The sequence below is a fragment of the Rhynchophorus ferrugineus genome, unplaced genomic scaffold, assembly GCF_030347505.1.
Source record: "Rhynchophorus ferrugineus isolate W39M unplaced genomic scaffold, kcgeb_rfMv2 rfM6, whole genome shotgun sequence".
NCBI lineage: Eukaryota > Metazoa > Arthropoda > Insecta > Coleoptera > Curculionidae > Rhynchophorus > Rhynchophorus ferrugineus.
Genome location: NW_027472585.1, coordinates 4111410 through 4133559, shown reverse-complemented (window position 1 = coordinate 4133559; position 22150 = coordinate 4111410). Strand labels below are relative to the sequence as shown.

The window sequence follows — 22150 nt, the reverse complement described above, 5'->3', positions numbered from 1 at the left end:
AGGTTTTTGAAAAACTCCTGTCGAAAATATATATAAATAAATAAAACCGATCATAGAGGGAAAAAACCTAATACCAACACACCAGTTTGGGTTTATCAATAAGCACTCAACAAATGACCGGGTCCACAGAATAACAGAAGTTATTGAAAAAGCCTATGAAAGTAAAAAAGTATGCCCAGCTATATTTTTAGATGTAGCACAAGCGTTCGATAAGATTTCGAATGAAGGCCTTGTTCATAAGCTACAGAAAATGCTACCAAAATAATACACCGAATTATTAAAATCATACATTACAACCAGAATGTTTAGAGTCAAACAAGAAGAAGCTTACTCTACAATAAAAGAAACTAAAGCAGGTGTACACAAGGAAGTGTACTGGGACCAATGCTTTATCTACTCTACACTTGTGGTATATCACAAATGGAAAATATTACGATAGTTACATTTGCTTATGATACTACGATTATAGCTGTCGGAGACAATAGTGAAGAAGCCTCACGAAAATTACAACAGGCAAGTGACAATATGAATAATTGTACACAAGCTTAGAAAATAAGAATTAAAGAAAGTCAATCTGTACATGTGCAGTTCACCTATAAACAGACCGTACAAGCACCAATAACATTGAATAATACTGTCATTCCATATAGCAACAACGTTAAATATCTCGGATTGAATCTCGATGCAAAACTTCGCTGGAAGGAACATATAAAGAAGAAAAGAAAAGAACTGGAATTGAAATATAGGAAAATGTACTGGCTAATTGGAAGAAAATCGCAATTATCAGTACATAACAAATTGCTATTATATAAGCAAATATTGAAACCTATATGGACATATGGAGTTCAATTATGGGGATGTTCTGCAAAGACTAACATAAATAAAATACACATTTTTCAGAACAAAGTCTTGAGAGGTTTTGTGGGTGCACCCAAATACTATAGGACTGATAACCTACATCGAGACCTTCAGATACCCACAGTCAGTCAAGAAATCAAGAGAATTGCAAGGGGGCATGAGGAAAGACTCCATTCTCATACGAATATTGAAATATTGCAACTATTGGATACCACCAGAACAGGACACAGACTCAAAAGAATCAAACCATCTGATCTTGTGTAGTGTTGTGTAGTGACGTGCATATATTAAAAAATTCAGCAGTAACATGTATGAACATTATTTCACCAGAGACTCAGACAGGGCCGATGGGTCCTGCTAGTTACATATCTAGATTTAAGTTATCATAAAGACACATTGTAGGTTAGACGGAAACGATTAGTAACAATAGATTAATTAAATAATTAAAAAAACTCGGTATCAACCTACAATTATTTAAAAAAAATTTTCAGAAATAAACCAAAAGTTTTACTTATCCCTTATAATCGAAAATATACCGATAAAATAAATGAATGATTAACTGTTTTTTTAAATATTTTAAAGTCTCCTTTTTACCACTGAGGGTTTATCTGGACTGGACCTACTATTTTAACGTGGGCTCCAAATCACGGTCTTCGATATTAAGCCAAGTGACCAAGACTGGCAAGTGATCAACAAAGAAATCATTCCAGAAGACATCCGGTCTTACCCAGCCTGGTTACTGGCGTAACTGGCATCATTTTCCTTATTGGATTTTGAACTCTTGGCTAGGACAACCCTAAATATTAAACATTCACAAACATAAATTTACGACCATACCCCAGCAGGATTCGAACCCCCGACTATCGCAGTAGTAGGTGGACCGTCCTGTCACATTTACCATTACGCCAACCAAGTCGGCTTTAACTGTCATTAAGGATAAGAACATCATTGAATCCAAACTATAAATCATCATATCTAATTTTTTTCAAGGATAAATCGCTGTATATTGTGACAATTTACTAATTCATCTAATTTGGATGTTTAGATGTTTCTCAACAAAGCGCTCAACTTTCACGAAAGCACGTTCTTTAGGTATATCATAATATATGGTATTATTATATCATTAATATTAACGTATAACTTACTAATTATTGAGCATTAATTTAAAACTTGTAAAACTTGTAAGTTATAGAACATATTGTAATAATATTCTTTGCTGCTCGTGCGGACTCGCTCTGCTATCGTACTAACGAAAGTTCCTGCTGGTCGCTAAGTAACCCTTTCTTTTAGTCAGAATTTATTACTGCTGCATTTTACAATCAGTCGAAAACGAGCCTACGATCGGTCGACGTACGTATTCCAGCGCTAGACGGATCCTCTGTCATAGTTCGCGCCTTTTTAAAAACAAATGACGGTTGATCGTGAACAAAACGACAAGTGTGTGATGCCCTTTAAGTTGTCTCCGGTTTCATACAGTTTCCTGTAATAAAAGTAAGTTTGGCATACGTTATATTAATTGTTTGACGAACATCAACGGGATTTTAATAATTTTATTTTAAAATTTATTATATTGTTGAAATATAGTAAAAATCCAACATAAACATATAAATATTAGTTAATTATTTTAAATTAATCAAATTATTTTATATAACAAGACATTTTAGATGATAATATTAAATAGTTCCCTGGATTCAGAGATTCTTTAATTGTTTATCTATTATTAAATTATCTTATTTGAACAGTTTTGTGGTTATATGATAATAGTTTATACTTAAAATTATATCATATTTATTTACACTTATGTTACAAAAAATAATAACATTTATTTTACATCATTTTAATACAGGAGGAAAGAGATGTTATGTCCTCAAGGCTTCGAGTTAACATATTCTATACTTCAGATCGGTGTGTATAAGATGATCTTAATATGGTTTAGTCTTTCACCAGATCAATTTTGTTACAGTAGTTTGTAACTACAACTTGTACCTTTGGATCCGCCTGTATGTTACGTTCACTTTTTCGATAATTTCGATCTTAGTGGGCTATTTGAATACTAAGTTTAACCTAAATATGAAGAATAATAAGTTTGTTGATAGAGGGTAATACTAAGTTTTATGGTGTTTATAAGTTTGACGAATAATGCAATCCTGATAATAATTGATTATCAATCTTTTGATTAGGCGTTTTACATCAAACAATTTCACTTATAAACTTATTTACTCCTTTACCTATTAAAATTTTTTGTTTTTGTAAACTTTTAAAGTTTGCTTTTACCGACGATGGTTTATTTGGACTGGACCTACAGTTTAACGTGGGCTCTAAACCACGTTCCTCAGCATTAAGCCTACCGACTGGCGAGTGACCAACTCAGAAATCATCCCAAAAGACATCCGGTCGGACGCAGCCTGGTTACTGGCGTAACTGGGATCATTTTCCTTGTCGGATTTTGAACTCTTGCTTAAGGACAACCACAATTACAAACATAAATTTACGACCATGCCCCAGCAGGATTCGAACCCGTGGCTATCGCAGTATCTTCAAAGTATTGTCCGCTACTATTTCTTATCTTTCAGGCAATTTACAGACTTCATCTTCCTCCAAGGAACTATGTATATTTTGAGGCTATTCATGAATCCACCTATTTTTTATTATTTTTATAGGAAGTGAAGCGCTGAATATGGCGGGTGGGGCAGCACTTCCCATTTTAATGTGTCCAAGTATGGTTTCACTAAAGGATAACATCGTTGTGTCTTTGTTCGTACTGACTCGGTTCAAAGGCATCAATTGTCGTCGATAGTGATCTCCGTTGATAGTTTCATCGATCAATGCCTTTAAATCCTCGTCTTAAACGCGTTATGTTCCAGAACGCGTTATATTCTCGATGAGAAAATCATCACTTTTAAAGCATCAAAACCAGCATTCATATATTGAAATCCATGGAGCCATAGTTGCCATAAGCTGCACACATCATTCGACCGCCTTCAGCAGCCTTGTTCTTCAACCGAAATAAAAGGGACAAACCTCCCACAAAGGCGATTTACTCGGTACAAATTCAGACATTTTCAACGCACTGAAAAACATTTTTGTTCACACTTGGATGAAATGATACGTTGTGGAAAGTGAAGCCTGGCAGTGATGTGATTTGAAACACAGTAACATGATCTGTTGTAAATCCTTTAAAATTAATTAGTAGACCCGATAGGTTTCACAACATGAGGAGCAATATTTCGCATTCACTAATTTATATTTTCCAGTAGTCATTATAAATGTAAAGTAATTAATAATAAATAAATAATTGAACATACTCCTGAATTCATTAATACTGATCAATTTTTAATGTGCTAGTTTGCGTTTACTGCGATTAAACAAACCTGTATTAACAGTAATCAAGAAGTATGTGATAATAACCTGTATTTTAATTTTCGAAATTATTTTTCTTTAATCTGTACATAACCTTGTTTACGGAGCAAATTGTTACCGTGGTATATGTGAAAAACATGGGTAATTTGTACTAAAACTTGTTTGAGTATCAACAACAAACATATGCGTTGTTAAATAAATATTAATGCTCATAACAACAATTGCATTATACCATAAATTATTTGCTAGGAACTAAAACAAGGACAAGGAGAGGTTAATATCGCTTAAGAAATTTCGGAGAACGATGATATTCCCATTCAATTTAACCATACTACCATTTACATTACACTTTCGAAATCTTATAGCAATATTGTTAGTGATTTTGTATAAGTAATGATTCATCATTGGAGTATATTTAACTATCTGTTTAAAAGAAATAAATATTATCCTATATAGTTTTGAATCATGTTATTTATTGAAGGTCAGATAATATGGTGTCTGAGATACCAACTAGAACGATCTATAATAAATTATTAAGGTGGTAAATAAATTACAAATATTCAACAAAACGTTATAATGGTAACTATCTTGACAATATATAAGGTATTGCAAAGGCGATAATAATAACATTCGTCTGTAAACAACGTCAACAAGTTACTCTTCGTTAGACTAAGAAACTATAGGATTTTCAATCAAGGTTTTGTATCCAAAAAGTGTACATCTCGGTCTTTCCATCACTTGGTGTCGATACTAGGTCCATCTCTTACAATTTATACAGTTATTTCAGATACCTGAAGAATTGTTGTAAACAATTCTTTGTTATCCAATGGTAACTTGGATTTGCGACCGAAGTGAGTTTTTTCCTGGTTTTCAAAGTAAATTTGGACAAACCGGTGATAACTGTATCTTATTAATTTTGATAAAATTCTTCCTACCATTTGATATAGTCCAAGTTGTTTTCGTTTTACAAGTATGTGCTTCTTCTAAGTTAGGCATCGGTATATAGATGCATTGCAAGGTATTTTTAGCATATCCTGCCTGGGGATATTGACAATTATTGATATTCACTGGTGTGCATGTTCTACGCATAACAAAAGTTACATGGGTACATTTTATTTAATTTTCTTTGATTGGCAATACTCTCAGTCACAGTTGTATTATTTTAGGTGTGTTTAATTACTGTATATTACTTGTATAACTACTAAAATTGGATAAAGTATCACTTTTTCTTCTTGTTCGTTACATTTTCTTGTACGTTAAAAATGTATTAGGGATATAAAAGACTGGCGAGACTTTGAATTATAGGATGTGATATTAGTGCCTAACAAATCTTACAAATCCAACACATCTCAACGTATTTACAGCTTTATTAGCTACAGCGAGATACCCCATTGTCTATTTTCTGCAGAAATCTTCTGCATTTAATTGAAATGATTTCTTCTAGCCTTTGAAGTTCTTCCTTTTCGAGATTATTGGTATTACGAACCTTGTGTGATATTTATGGAAAATCTAGTTAAAATAGATAGGATACCTTGTTGAAAAGGCTGAGAGAGAAGGTCAATCGTCTATATTCAAACAATTTCATCGAATAACTGACTTTCAAAATATTTTCCAATATAATCCATGTGTTATGTAACAGTGGATTCTACAGTACACGACGTTAATTTATCTAAACTAAGTCAATATCTCCTTAATTTAATTTAAACAACGATAATAATGATGTTTAATAAAAAAAGTTTTAATAATGAAAAGCTATTTGAAATGGAACTATTATAACAGGTCAATTGAAAAGTTCCCGGCCTATAATTATATCCATACGTTTTTTAGTTAGCCCTAACTCTCAATCTCAAAAGATGCGTATATAAATTTGACAGCTGTCGGATCATTGGTTTGTGAATTATAGCATTTTGAGTGAAGCAACTTTTGTTATTGTGAAAATGTGAAAAAATGTTATTGTGTTTCGTTTGTTGATAAAATATTGCTTTTTGAAGGGAAAAAATACATTTGAAGCAAAAACTTGGCTTGAAGCCGAGTTTCCGGACGCAGCCCCAGGAAAATGAACCATCAAGGATTGGTATGCTAAGTTTAAACGTGGTGAAATGAGCACCGAAGACGGTGAACGCAGTGGACGCCCAAAAGAGGTTGTTACTTACGAAAACATTTAAAAAATCGAATGAAATAGCAGACACTCTAAAGATATCAACTGAACGTGTAAATCATATTATTCACGGATATTAGGGTATCAGAAAGCTCTATGCAAAGTGGGTGCCGCGCGAGCTCACTTTTGACCAAAAACAACAACGAGTTAATGATTCGGAGTAGTATTTGAAGATGATCAAGCGTAATAAATCCGAGTTTTAGTGTGAATATGTGACAATGGATGAAACATGGCTCCATCATTTCACTCTAAAGTCCAATCGACAGTCATCCGAGTGGACTGCATACGATGAAACCGCTCCAAAGCGTGGGAAAACGCAACTGTCGGCTGGCAAGATTATGGCGACTGTATTTTAGGATGTGCATGGAATAATTTTCATTGACTATCTTGAAAAAGGAAGGACCATCAACAGCGACTATTACATAGCGTTATTAGACCGTTTGAAAAACGATATCGTCGAAAAACGGCCACATTTGAAGAAAAAGACAATACACCATGTTAGAAGTCAGTGAAAACGATGGCAAAAATCTTCGAATTGCTTTCTCATCCACCGTATTCTCCAGATCTGGCCGCCAGCGACTATTTCCTGTTCTCAGATCTCAAAAGAATGCTCGCTGGGAAGAAATTTTCGTCGAAGGAAGAGGTGATCGCCGAAACTGAGGACTATTTTGAAGCAAAAGACAAATCGTACTATGAAAATGGTATCCAACAGTTGAAGAAAAAAATATGTTTTACTATGGTAGGCCGGGGACTTTTTAATTGACCTGTTATATCTGATCAACCCTAACCTAAATAAATAAAAATTTATCCAGTTTTTTATAATGTTATATCTTCTATAATGAGATCTTCGATAAAACAGAATTCGAATTTCATGCACGAATACACACGCATATATGTACAACTTTTTTGTATCGATATAATCTTTATTACTATTTTATTGATTGCTAATTATTATTAAAAAACTTTCATCACTAATTAATTCATAAACATATGTGTGTCAAACTTTAGATAACTTTTAATAAAGATTAAAATGTTTAATTATAAAAAGAAGAAATATATATATCTAATATAATATAATATAATATAATAAAATTTATTCTAATAGTGATGATTACTGATTTTTTAATTAATTCTCAAGCCATATGGTTCTGCAGTGCGAACTATATCATAAGGAATTCTCGAAGCATCTTGACAAGAATTGCTTAATTTCGAAAGTTCTCAATGAAAGCTTTCTTCATGCTATTTCCGGTCAGCTTCACAATATGCCTAAAAAACGAGATGGAAGTGTTTTTAAGGACATCTTAGTGCTGTTTTTATAGAAGTGCTGTGATCAAAAATAAATCTAAAAATCCGTTGGTATTTCATTTGCATTATTTTGCCATGTTTTCAGCCACAGCTGAATTTTATTGAGTTGTGTTTGGAGGTTATTTGATGTTGTAGGATTTTCGTGAGATACTAAGATAGCTGTGTCGTCTGCATATGCTGCAACAGTAGTGATTTATATATTTATAGGTAGAGATAAAATATCGGACCCAGTAAACTGCTTTGTAGGGCTCCTGAGTATATTGGATAAAATAATTAGATATTCATCATTTTGTTTCAGCGCCGCTCTAATATTTCAGTACCACTTTTGTAGAGCCATTAATCTTCTGCCTCAAAAAAGGTCTGTTACCAGTTGCTGTTCACTCAGATGACGATTGTGTTGATTCTGGAGTGAAGTGATGGATCGATGTTTCATCCACTGTCGCATATCGACCCAAATATTCCGTTTTTTATGGTTAAATATGGCCAAACACTGCTTAGAATCATCAACACGTTCTTGTTGTTGGTCAACAGTGAGCAGACGCAGCACCTACTTTGAATAGAGATTTCTTATAGTCAAATGCTCATGCAATATAAAAACAAACCCGTTCTTTTGATATCTTTACGGTGTTAGATAACTCAGGCAACGATTTTGTGGATTTTTTTGACGTTCTCTGGTGTTACCACCTCATTTGGACGACCACTGCGCTCTGCATCATCGATGTCTCTACGACCACGTTTGAAGTCAGGAAACCAACGTTTTATTGTTGTTTATGATAAAGCGGAGTCCTTATAACATTGTTCAAGCCATTGCTTTACTTGGACGATGTTTTTTGCCATCGAGAAGCACTGTAAAATTAAAACGAAATAGTTTTTGAACCATTGTTTTGAAAATAACAAAAGTAATGTCACTCTTACCACAATAACTCACAAACTTATGAGTAGAATATCATGGAATTTTAACAGTTTTCTTTTGAAGGCTAGTACTAATTGGAAAAGCTGCAAATGCAATAAAACTAGCGTCATTTTGTATTTCAAAAACTTTGGACACATCATAAAACTACATATATTACATATACATCTACGTAAGCATAAATTGGGTACATTTTTGTCAAAATCGCAGCTAGGTCGACAGAGCCAGAACGTTAAAAAGCAGTCAAATGAAACAAGTAGAACCAAAAATAGTAATTAAAAGTACGACTGAAACAGTGGATAGTAAATAGTAATAAAATCGTCGAAAATAGCGACTGAAACAGTCACTGGTAAAAAGTAGTAAAATCAGTCAAACCAAAAATAGCGAAAGAAACAGTCGATATTAAAAAGCAGTCAATTACTAAACAGTCGATAGTCAATTTCAGTCGATAGTTCCCAACACTATTTTAATTCAATCATTGTAACGTACCGTATCATTTTTAAATAATATAAAGTTTTTAAGATATAGTGTTAATAATATATAAAACAGTTTAGGAGTTTTATGATTCACCACAAATATTTTCCAGGTCTCTTGACTAAAATACCTTCAAGCCACGGTGTGATGTTGCTGTTAATTTTTTGTGTGAATCCCACTGGTACGTGAGATCCGCGGCGTCTTAAACGACTTTATTGTAGAACGCCAGGGAAGTCAAAAAACCCATCATAATCATGCGGTTTGAATGATGAAAGTATACTCTTAAATCAGATAATATGTCTTTACGTATCGGCTAGTCGCCTCGGTGGTCATGGAGACATTCGAAAGCGCTCGAAAGCCGCTGTTCGGTCAGTCTAGATGGTCAAGTCACATGAGCAAATAGCGATCTTATATTTATTCTTACTATTATCACGGGTTTTAAGAAGAAATTTGTAAACCAGGTATGACAGAGCATATATGCCGCAAAAGTATACTGCTTTTTTCATTTTTTAGTTTTTGTGTAATGTATTTATTAAAAATTATAGTATATTTGTTTGCTTAGTACTAAATAAACAAAGTAATATAAAAATTTTGATATCCCTTGGGTTTAGTTTTAATTAGTTTTCGCGGAACATCCCCATAATTGAATTCTGTACTGATAATTTGTGATTTTTTTCCAATTAATCAATACATTTTCCTATATTTTAATTCCAGTTCTTGCTTTTTTGTTTTTACATGTTCTTTCCATCCAAGTTTTGCATCAATACTCATTCCGAGATACTTAGCGTTGTTGCTATATGAAAGAGTATATGAATAGTATGATTTATTGTTATTGGTGCCTGTGCTGTCTGATAATATATGAATTGAATTGCACATGCACATATTTACTTTCATTAATTTTTATTTTCCGACTTTGGGTCCATTTATTTATATTGTCATTCCTTGTTGTAATTTTCGTGTGGCTTCTTCGCTATTGCTTCCGACAGCAAGAATGGCAGTGTCACCAGCAAATATAGTCATCGTGATATTTTATATTTAGAGTATCACGTATAGAGTAAGAAAATCATTAGCTCCAATACACTTCCTTGTCGTACACCTGTTTTTGCTTTTTTTATTGTATAGTAGGCTTTCTCTGGTTTGACTTTAACATTCGGGCTGTAATTTAAGGTTTAAATAGTTCAATGTGTTGTTTTGGTAACATTTTCTACAGCTTATGACCAAGTCGTCATGTCGTCGTCACCTTATCGAAGGCTTGTACTACATCTAAGACAATAGCGTTTAGGGACATACCTTTCTACCTTCATATTATTTCATATTTATTGTTATGGCACTATTCATATTTATTTCTAAATATAAATCGACACTGCATTAGTTTAAATTACTGAAATATATTTAGTTTAATATTAACGTACTCATTATACTAATTAAAAATTTAGCCTTAATATTTGATTCACAGTTTTTTTTCCTGAAATACATTTATTAGCAGCTGTAATTTAATTTATTTGTATTCACTTTAATTAAAACGGGTATCTATAATCTCTAACACTTATATATTTGCTAGTTTTTAGGTTACTGTGTTACATTTTGAATTATTTTTTCTCATTATCATTAGAGGTAAAATAATATTAATTTAGTGGAAAATTTAATTTATTTTTTGGAAATTTTAATTAATGGAAAACTATTTCATACCTCCATTTTATATTTAACTGTAGTATATCAGTTTTCTGACAGATTTTAGTTGCATAAATATATTTTGTTTTATTGCTTTATAATATATCGATTAACTTAAGTGCTATACGTTTATTGGGCATGGAAATACTTCCGTTTCTTGCTACTCAGTTTGATTCATTTTTAATATAGGGTGGGGCAAAAGTACCGCTACCATTTGGAAAAACGCTTTAACCATTGTGTTGTGTAGACGTTCAAATTTTATTATGGAGACGATTTTAATACAGTAAGGATCATAAGGCTGTCTGGTGAAATTGAAAATTTTTCGTCTAAATTGATAATTAGCGATGAAGCCCATTTTATTCTCAGTGGCCACGCCAATAAACAGAACAGTCGGTTTTGGGGAACACAGAATCCTCAATTAACCCATGAAACATCATTGCATCCACTAAAAACACCTCTATGGTGTGGTATTCATGATGGAAACATCATTGGTCATTTTTTTTTGAAAATGTTTGATTCGTCATAGAAATGGTGAGATATATTTCTAAATATGTATATTTTTTAAGACCACTATAAAAACATTAGATATTCACTTAAGTGATATAATCTACGGTATATTGATATGTTCACCATTGTCAAACTAATAGTAGTATTACTGATTTTTCCGAAGGATGATAAAATTCATTTAATGCTGTTTAATGGAAAGATGCTGTTTTTATATATGAAAAAGCATTTTAAGTTATGAGAATCAATATAAATTTTTTATTCTTGCAGATTAGATAAATTATTTTATATTTTTTTTAATAAAAATTTGAACCGACTTCCAAAAATTAACAAGGTATTCACTAGATATTAAAAAATAATCAAATTCAGATTTTTAACACAAAAAAACCATTTTAAAATAAAGTATGTACATAATAATCGTTGTAATAACTAAACAAAAATAAACAAAAACCTTATTTAACCTATCTACTACACGTACTTTATATTCTACTATATACACACAATTTAGCTTAATACCTACCTGAACCTATCCATCTATTTACTATATTATTTTAACTACTACCACCTGATCACTTTTCATAATTAAAAAGGACAACGACTTAAAACATGCGATGAGTTCAAATGATACACTTTCGTTTTAATTTGCAACTTCTTCCCCATTCTTTTAATTTCATTTCAGTTATTTAAAATTGGATCCTGGAGAAATTGTATTTAATTGTCTTGTTATTCTATTATTTATTTGCATTCATCGGTTTAGTTCAATTGTTTTAATTTGAATGACTCAGTTACTTAGGTGTCAACAATACAGCACTTTCACGCCATATAAAGACTTTGAATTAATTGTTTTATTTTTTCACAACTGATTATTATAGGTCTAAAAATCTTAAGCTAAAAAGTGAGCTTAACTTTATTCGAATCGTATTACAGGAACGATTATTTAATCCAAAATAAGTCAATCAAGACATCAATGAGAGCTGTTGAATAATTGAAAGATCATTAATGATTGTTATTGTACTTCTACTATTATTTACAGGATGTATAGGTGACAGGTTAGTTTGTAAATAAATTTCTGAATAACAAATATTTAACTTATTTGCTTTAATAAGTATATGTCGGGCGATAATTCGAATGAGTTGATGTGACAGTGCTCGAATATCACCAATTAGATCAATCAACGTTATGTTTGGTGATCATATTTATTAGCTTTTAAAATTTGGAACTTTTTGGAATAAAAATATATTATATATTCATTTAAACAACGTGACAAAAGAGTAAATATTGATATTCTAGATTCTTAATATTATAAATAAACATTTCAACATCGAAAAATATGCTAATCGGTTTAAAAATGTTTTAATTTTTGCAAATATGTGCCACCTCGAGCGTTTAACGACATTAAATGCATATACAATGGTATTTTATATTGATATAACAGAAGGTTTCCTTTAAAATAATCGTTATTTTATTAACAAACTAAATTTGGATACCTGTTAAATTTAAATTATTGAAAAATATTTATAAATAATTGTTTTGACATATTTTGATTGTTATACATTGTTATTAGTCGTTTATAATCAGGAATAGGATCATATTTGATTTAATATTGATTTAATTACAAGAAATAATTACATAATTGTATTTAGTTCGAGTTAAAGGTTTTTCAAAAGTTCCTTTTTCAAAACATGGTGACTTACATCTTGCAACCTAACTGAAAAAAATAGTTGATTCAGGCCAATTGAACGAATTCCAAAAAGATCTCCCCGGAAAAGCTCTCAAATTATGTATTCGGTGTTCATTACTGATAAATCGATATGGTTAAGTTTTGAAAATTAACGTTAAGACAATAAAACGAACCAAAAGCCGTGCTTATTTGAAAGGGAAAATATTCACTATATATACGCATACCTATGACGTACCGGTACCGCCATTTATGCCGATCACGTTTTCTAAACAAAGAATGTTGAACTGCCATTATCATCGGGATTTAGCCGGCTTGTTTGTTTTTGGATCTTATCTCCTTCTAATGGCAGTGGACCACTTGAAATGCGTTGATGGACTTGATTTGGACTAAAAACGTAAATGCCGAGGATATACAGATTAATGTAAATGAATCTTTTTGTTTTTCACTAGTAGTCAATGTTATTTACTACGGTCTAAGAGCGACTATAAAAATATATAGCAGTGTTAGAGAGATATACACTTAAAATCAACTTTTAAGAAGGATACAGTCAACAAATTTGTGACTCTGATTTAGATTAAATAATGTCAAACAAAAAAGTGACTGATTAAGATTAAGAGCGGAAATAAGCCATAAATAAGATAATTTCATATGAACTGAGATACGTTCACGAAGACAGGAAACATATTATTATTGATTGAAAGGTCATATACCAAAAATTAAAACCATTTAGACCATAACTTATCACTACATAGTATAAAACAAAGTCGCCTTTTCTGTCTCTATATCCCTATGTGCGCTTAAATCTTTAAAACTACGCAACGGATTTTGATGCGGTTTTTTTCAATAGATAGAGTGATTCAAGAGGAAGGTTTATATGTATAATACATGCATAATATACTAAGGCAACATTGCTAATTTTAGAGGTTTCTAACGTGATGTCGTAAATTAACCTATTTTTTTAGGCTTATTCAGCAATTAGCAAAAACGCTGCCTAACTACTAGTTAGATCAAATTAATGTACTACAGTATTGTATACCATAAAAAGGTCTACAAAAAAGTCCGCGATGGTATATGTTTATCTTTTAGGGATAATCCACATTAACCATTTTTATTGTTTACTTTTTACGTGAGAAAATGTCTTATTTACGAAGCTATTTTAAGCAATACGGCATTAATCCTTATCGAATTAAGTACCTTAAATACAGTGTGCAATTAATATAGATCAATATGGTTCTTTACAGCATGTAAATTAAACAAATATTTTAGGAGATATTACAAATTTAAAATTTGCGTTTAAATATGTGTAATGTAATAAAAATTGTATGAATTTAGATATTCCAAAGATAGCAGGAAATCTTCATAGTAATTATAGGGGAAGAGGAATTGTTTTACTCCAAATTTGATGCGTGCAAGCCAAGGGCAGTAATGAATGAACCAAAAATACTGGATCGATTTTAATCATGTTTTCATTGAGTGACATAGGCATATATATTTTATGCCCGTGCAAAGTCGGAGCGGGCCGCTATGTTTTTATATACAACGTTCATATTTTTTCTGTAGTGTATTTAATTTAGTATCAGCATTGCACCCGTGCGAAGCCGGGGCGGGTCGCTAGTACTTTATAAACATTAGAGCATTAGAAAACTATTTACAGATGTTGATATGTATCTGGAAATCATTGGTTATATTCAAAAGAAGTGAGATAATTGAGTAGATATTGTAGAAAGCTTAAACTGATAGTAGAGCTAATACAGAACAACTTTACTCATCAGGGAGGTTAATATCCGAAAAGAATGGCCATGAGAAATTGAATTAATATCAAGAGCAAAACACACAAAGTTAGAAAAGACTACTCTAATGATGAAATGTTTAAAAAATAGGTTAATAGATATAAATATAAATAATATATCATTAAATTCAATTTAGAATAGTGCCCTTTTTAGACATGAGTCATTTAGTTTCACGAGAGAAAAATACTAAAAGCATATTTAAAACAAAAAAATCTCTTATATGTTTGCAACAGGTTTTTATAGAGTTCATTATTTATATAAAATGTTAATATATGAACAACAAACATAGGATATGTGTATTGGTTTTGTAAATCTAGATATGTTTACTGACTTAAAATATATAGCAGTGTTAGAGAGATATACACTTAAAATCAACTTTTAAGAAGGATACAGTCAACAAATTTGTGACTCTGATTTAGATTAAATAATGTCAAACAAAAAAGTGACTGATTAAGATTAAGAGCGGAAATAAACCATAAATAAGATAATTGCATATGAACTGAGATACGTTCACGAAGACAGGAAACATATTATTATTGATTGAAACGTCATATACCAAAAATTAAAACCATTTAGACCATAACTTATACGTTATAAACATTAGAGCATTAGAAAACTATTTACAGATGTTGATATGTATCTGGAAATCATTGGTTATATTCAAAAGAAGTGAGATAAGTGAGTAGATATTTTAGAAAGCTTAAACTGATAGTAGAGCTAATACAGAACAATTGTATTCATCACGTAGGTTAATATCTGAAAAGAATGGCCTTGAGAAATTGAATTAATATCAAGAGCAAAACACACAAAGTTAAAAAAGACTACTCTAATGATGAAATATTTAAAAAATAGGTAAATAGATATAAATATAAATAATATATCACTAAATTCAATTTAGAACAGTGCCCTTTTTAGACATGAGTCATTTAGTTTCACGAGAGAAAAATACTAAAAGCATATTTAGAACAAAAAAATCTCGTATATGTTTGCAACAGGTTTTTATAGAGTTTTTTATATGTACAAAATGTTAATATTTGAACAACAAACATAGGATATGTGTATTGTTTTTGTAAATCTAGCTATTTTTACTGACTTTCGAAATAAATGTAAGTTTTCTTGATTTTTCACTAAATCACGTTTTATATGTTTCTTAAAATAATTACGATTTTATTTGTTTTGGTCATTTGTTTTTTTTTTGTTGTTTTATTTAAACAATATATTTTCAGTGCTAGTTATTTTTTATGATAAAATATTCATCAAGAATGATTTTATTTGTCGGGATAACATAGTTTTTGTTGCGTTGAACTTATTGAATAGAGACGTTAATAACATGCGAGATATGATAGTCCAATACGATTTCAAGAAAATATGTAGATGTAGATATTATAGTTTTTTTTATAGATATTGGTAGTGTCGATTTTTATGCGAAAAAGGTGTGATAGGGACTTGGGGAGTCATAAAATATTAATTAATTAACCATTTTTAGCGTCTGAAACTTCCTAAAATAATGTTAACGCACGAAAAATGAGTCATTGGAAGCCTCTTACCAGTAATTAGTAAGCTAATGGAAAAAACTTCTTAAACAGAATGAGAGTGCACCTAAATAACATAATTTTCAGCATAACATCATTAGAAAATGCCTAGAGAATATACTATAATGCTCCGCTGCTTTTTTGGGCATAACTCAGAACAGTATACTGAGACCAGTTTTATACTGGATTTATACTGTGGACCTTCCATTTAAAGAAGACACAATAACTGCGACCTACGCTGACGACACTGCTCTTCTTATATTCTAACTCAAAAACTGTTTCATCTTACATTCAATATCATCTAAATGAAATAGATAAAGGTTCAACCAGTGGAGAATAAGGACAAACCAAACCAAGTCCGTTCATGTAACTTATACAATCAGGAAAGTAACTTGCCCGTATATAAAATTATACAACGAAGAAATCCTGCAATAAGAAGATGCCAAATACTTGGGTCTTAATTTGGAGCGGAGATTAACTTGGCAGAAGCACGTTTAGACATAGCTTAAACAACTTAATAGGTCGACACTTCCACTGGTATTTCAAGACACAGCAACATCAACATTTTAGAAATATTTCAGAGCAAAGCTCTAAGAAGCATTTTCAATGTTCCCTAAAGCATAAGTAACAAAAAGATGTATTTAGACCTCAATATACGAATATTAAAGATATCTGAAAAGACTATTGTGTACAATACACGAATAAGCTAGCACTAGGACTGAGTGGAGGGGAAGTACAACAGCACACGGGGCTAGAGAGATCCCCAGTCTCAGTGACAGGTTCACGTAGAGAGATTGGATAATGATAAATAAATAATCATAAGAATAAATAAATCTTTCATAATGACTAATTGTTGGCGACTAACCTACAATTTGTCTACCTACAATCTGGCCTATATATCCTAGGAGGACCCATCGACCCTATTTTAGTCTCTGGTGTTATAATGATTATGTGCTACCAATGCCAATTTTCTATTAAATGCCCTTCACTATACCATACTACATAAGATCAAATGGTTTGATTATTTTGAGTCTGTGCCCTGTTGTGGTGTTATCCAAGAGCTGGAACAGTTTGATTGGCATGAGAATGAAGTCTCTCTTAATGTCACCTTGCGATTCTCTTGATATTCTGAATGACAATGGCTACCTGAAGGCCTCAGTGTAAGTAATCAGTTCTATATGTTAGTATTGGGATACACAACACTTTTCAGGACTTTGTTCTGTGAAACGTTTATTGTATCTAACATATATTACTTTTCGCGGAACATCTCCATAATTGTATTCCATATGTCCATATAGGTTGTGAAACTTTCTTGCATATTAGCAATTTATTATGTACTTATAATTATGATTTTGTTTCTCTAGGCTTCCTCTTCTTTTATTATAAACAGTCTGTAACCTTGCCTGCCGACTGTTGCGTCTTCCCACTGGTATGATTGTCGATTGGACTTCGGAGTGAAATGTTGGAGGAAAAAACTCGGGTTTATTACGCTTGATCATCTTCAGACACTGCTCCGAAACATCAACTCGTCGTTGTTTTTGATCAAATGTGAGCTCGCGCGGCACCCACTTTGCACAGAGCTTTCTCATACACAAATATTCATGAATGATATGATTTACACGTTCAGTTGATATCTTTAGAGTGTCTGCTATTTCACTCAATTTCAATTTACGGGCATTCAAAATCATTTTTTAAATTTTTTGAATGTTTCCGTCGGTAACAACCTCTTTTGGGCATCCACTGCGTTTATCGTCTTCAGTGCTCATTTTACCATGTTTAAACTTAAGCATATCAATCCTTGATTGTTGATTTTCCTGGGACAGTATCCGGAAACTCGGTATCAAGCAAAGTTTTTGCTTCAACTGTATTTTTTCCCTTCAAAAAACAATATTTTATCAACACGCGAAATTCCTTTTTATCCATTTTTTTTTCGCAATAACAAAAGTTGCTTCACTCAAAATGCTATAATTTACAAACTAATGATCCGACAGCTATCAAATTTATACACGCATCTTTTGAGGTTCTAGTAGTGCCATCTATGTGTCAGGCCGGGGACTTTTCAATTGACCTGTTAGCTGAATATACATTTTATTTTCATAGGCACAAATAAAACTAAGCAGAATAGAAGTTCGACAACATAATGTCTTATTGTGCTAAAAAATGGTTTCTATAAAATGGAATGAGAATATTCATTCACTCTTTCTGCATTTGACGAGTTTAAAAATGTGTGTTGTAGAAAAACTCTTCTGTACATAACTCAACATATTTTGATTGAAGTAGATTGCCTTTATTGGAATACATTTGATATATCATTTGATATAATAAAACAAAAATACAGCGAGAATTTTTACGGACATATTTATAATGTCGTTGAGTTTTGTTATATCATTCATAAACTTCACAAACTAGTTATTTCATCTAACGGTTCAATAACCCTTTCAAAATCAGTTTTCCAAGCCTACATTTTACCATTCTTGCATATCTTACCGTCTTGAATATTAAAATAATTTAATGCTAAAAATATATATGTATATTTACATAAATAAATAATCGTGTACGTATATGCTGCCTGATTTCATTCAGTTACAGTGATGTTCAGAAAATCACGCTCGGCTACTTTCATTTTGTCCGTTTAGATTAACGCGTGAACTCGGTTTTCCCCATAGGTATCTGGGCCTTTCATCAGTTCTTCGTATAATGGCCGACCTCGGGTGTTTTTTCTTCTTTCTGCGAAGCAACAAAAAGTGCACCTCCTGCTCGGTTCGCTTCTCGAAAAAAAACTTTTACTGCTACAGGAAAGTGTAAAACTGAATATTCGGCTTTGTTTAAACTTGGAAAGTGATTATACAATTTTAATGAAAACTAATAAAGTTTTCCATAATTCGACATTAATTGTATATAGAGAATTCCTGATATTATATTATGACAACTTTCGCTTTTATTCGATTTCCACATGGTTTTTCATCATTTAAATTAAATTATTAATATAAATGTAAATAAACTCTAAAAATGAATTTAAAACCTCTCGAAATAATTGGAAACTAATGGTGAAGATTATAGGTAGAATGTATTTTAGAAAATAATAAACGTGTGTGTGTAAATGTTATGGATGTTCAAGATAATGGTAAATAGGTAATGTTAGCTTTTGCTGACTATACAATTTTTAAATTAATTATATCTTACATTAGAGATGCTTAGTACAATATTATATTTAAAAATTAATTTATGACTGGCGTTCTGTTCCACTTGCATTAATAGACAAGTAAGGCATTTATACTGTTTGAGCATAACAAAAAGAAATAAAATAACTAGAGTTAAAATACAAAAAATATATTGGTTATTCTTCCAATAAATATAGTCCAGTCAAAGTTTTTTTGTACATACCTCGTCAAGATGCTTAATGTATTGCCTGCCGCAATTTGTAAATTTGTTTTAGAATCGGACAATATTTTCCTTTTTATTCTTTCTCTATTTTGGTTAAAAAGAGACACAAAGAGAGACACTGTCTGATTGGTTCGAACATGTAAATGAATGAGCCTGTCAAAGTCGTCCGGTTGTCAGACGTATGCAAAATTCTTGAAAGCAGTAGTAATAAGAGGTTATAACTGTAACCTATAAACTATTGTGTTTGTATAATTAATTGTATTTTTTAGATGTGCTATAATGTTAAAATTAATTATATGGGATAACATTTTTGTTCAATTATTTTATTTAGATTCGAATTTTATTGTATGTCAATGCCAAACTGAATTAAATAAAACTCAGAGTTGATGCGGCAATATTGCGACGGTTTGATGTCACAAATTTAGATGACGTTTGTACAAAATAACTCTGAATAGACTAAATGTATTAGTTGTACTATAATGTTAAAATAAATTATATTTTATAACGCTATATTTATTTTACTATTTTATTTACAATAATATGTTGTTGTCAGAGTCAAAGTAAACGAAAACTTAAATTTGACGCGACAACGTTGCATTATATATTTTGATGACGTGCATTGGCTGGTTTATTGGAAGAACTTTTTATATTTTCATTTATATCAGGAACGTATTATTTTTAAAAAGTTTTCTATTTATCTAATATGAATAACAGCTTATTTATTTTATATATGCATATGTCCACTGGAATTAAATGATATAAAGAAAAAAAATGCAGAAACGTTATTTTTAGCGAGTCGCGAATCCGTTCCTAAAATAGCCCGTTATTGAGTTCAGTGAGTATTTATGTTAAGATGATTCAATTTCTCGAAAGCGAAGCAAAATATCTATATCTAGCGGTACCGTAGGCCAATTGAAGTTAATAGTTCTTTATGTGTTGATGTCATTAATTTATTTTCTCGTGTAAGTATTGAAATAATATGCGTGAAGATCTTTTCGTTTGGGTTGTTTGGCGATTGGTTTATAGCGAAAATAGAATGAGGCTTTTAATAGATTTTATTTCGAGCCTGCCATTTATTTTGTTTGGTTATTCTACACCATGTTTTTTGTCGACTTATTGAAGCTACAAATAATTTTTATTGAAATGTAGGTGTTAAAATGAATATTCTTAACCACGAATCCAGATATCTGTTTAGAAAACAAATACTTTATGCAATACACTATTTTTGTTTAAAAATTTTTATTTGACGACAGGTTTTTGAATTTTTGCTTTTTTCCCAAATTATGGATGTTGGAAAAAAAGAAAATATTTGTATTTTTCCTGAGTTTTTTTAAATTCTAATTTTGTTATAGCTTTACTTTGTACTATAATATAATGTATAAGGAAGGCTCAAACCAATTTTCAAGTAAATTGATTGTAGAAACTGTGCTGACAACATTGAGCTTGATATACTAGATGGCTACGTATTTATCTAAGAAGGATCATTGGTCCTTAGTTTCTAATAAAATAAAATAAAGGCTAGTAGTATTTTTCAGCATTTTTGTCATTTAGTGAACCTCACCACAGAACTATAGAAGATTGCACGTTTAGGTTCTCTTGAGTCTGCATTCCAGTTCAGTGTTTTCTAATAGTTGAAGAACTTCGGTGTTTAACATTGGAGTAGCAACTTGCCTCATGTCTTGTGGCGAATTTCTTGATTTCCTTTATAACAGTTGGAATCCGAAAGCATCAGTATTTATCCTGTAATGTATGGGTTCATCCACAGTACTTCTCAGCACTATTCTGAAATACATGTATGATATTAACATTACTTCGCAAAACATCCCCATAACTGAATTCCGTCCGTCCATATAGATTTTAGCATCTATTTGTATCGCTGCAACTTATTATGTAAGGATAATTTAGATTTTCTTGCAAATAAGCAATACATTTTTTTTAATTTTAATTGAGTTCTTTTCTTTTCTTTTTTATGTGCTCCTTCAACGAAATTTTGCGTCAAGATTCATCACAAAATATTTAGCATTGTTTCTGTATGGGATAATAGTATCATATTTATTGGTATATGAACGGTTTGGTTCTAGGGGAAATCAATATGTACTCTCGTTAACTTTTATTCTCTATATCTGTGTTCACTGTTTTATATTATAATTTTCGTGTTAAAGTTTTCTGGTTATTTCATCAGCAAATATAGCTATAAAATGCAACATTTTCTATTTGTGATATGCCAATGTAAAACAATGCTTTGCGGTACTCATGCTTCTGTTTCATTTATTTCTGAGTGAGCTCTAAACATCCTAGCTGAGACAAAGGATTTGAAGATTTCAGCGTATCGTCGAACTTACCAAATGATGATGCCAAATCTCTGTGGTCCAACTTTTTCTAAATCTTAGAAGACAATATATTTAATACAGTTCAGGAAAATGACATAATAAAAAACACGATACAGAAAAAGTTATATCATTTTCAAATCTTTCATTAAGTGATGCAAGACTATGAAAGGTATTATTTAAACACGTGATAATA

The 22150-nt window shown here is 31.3% G+C and overlaps 1 protein-coding gene across 2 annotated transcripts in view; it reads left to right on the top strand.

The window, feature by feature from the left end:
• The first annotated feature begins 2179 nt into the window (after nt 1-2179).
• Nucleotides 2180-22150, top strand: part of LOC143198841 (zinc transporter ZIP1) — a 42552-nt gene continuing 22581 nt past the window's right edge. The window contains exon 1 of one of the 2 annotated variants that reach the window (XM_076408396.1): nt 2180-2349. The gene's annotated coding sequence lies outside the window, so the exon portion shown is untranslated. Of the gene's footprint in view, nt 2350-20479; nt 20590-22150 lie in introns of those variants that run through there. The other variant, XM_076408398.1, reaches the window with a different exon arrangement.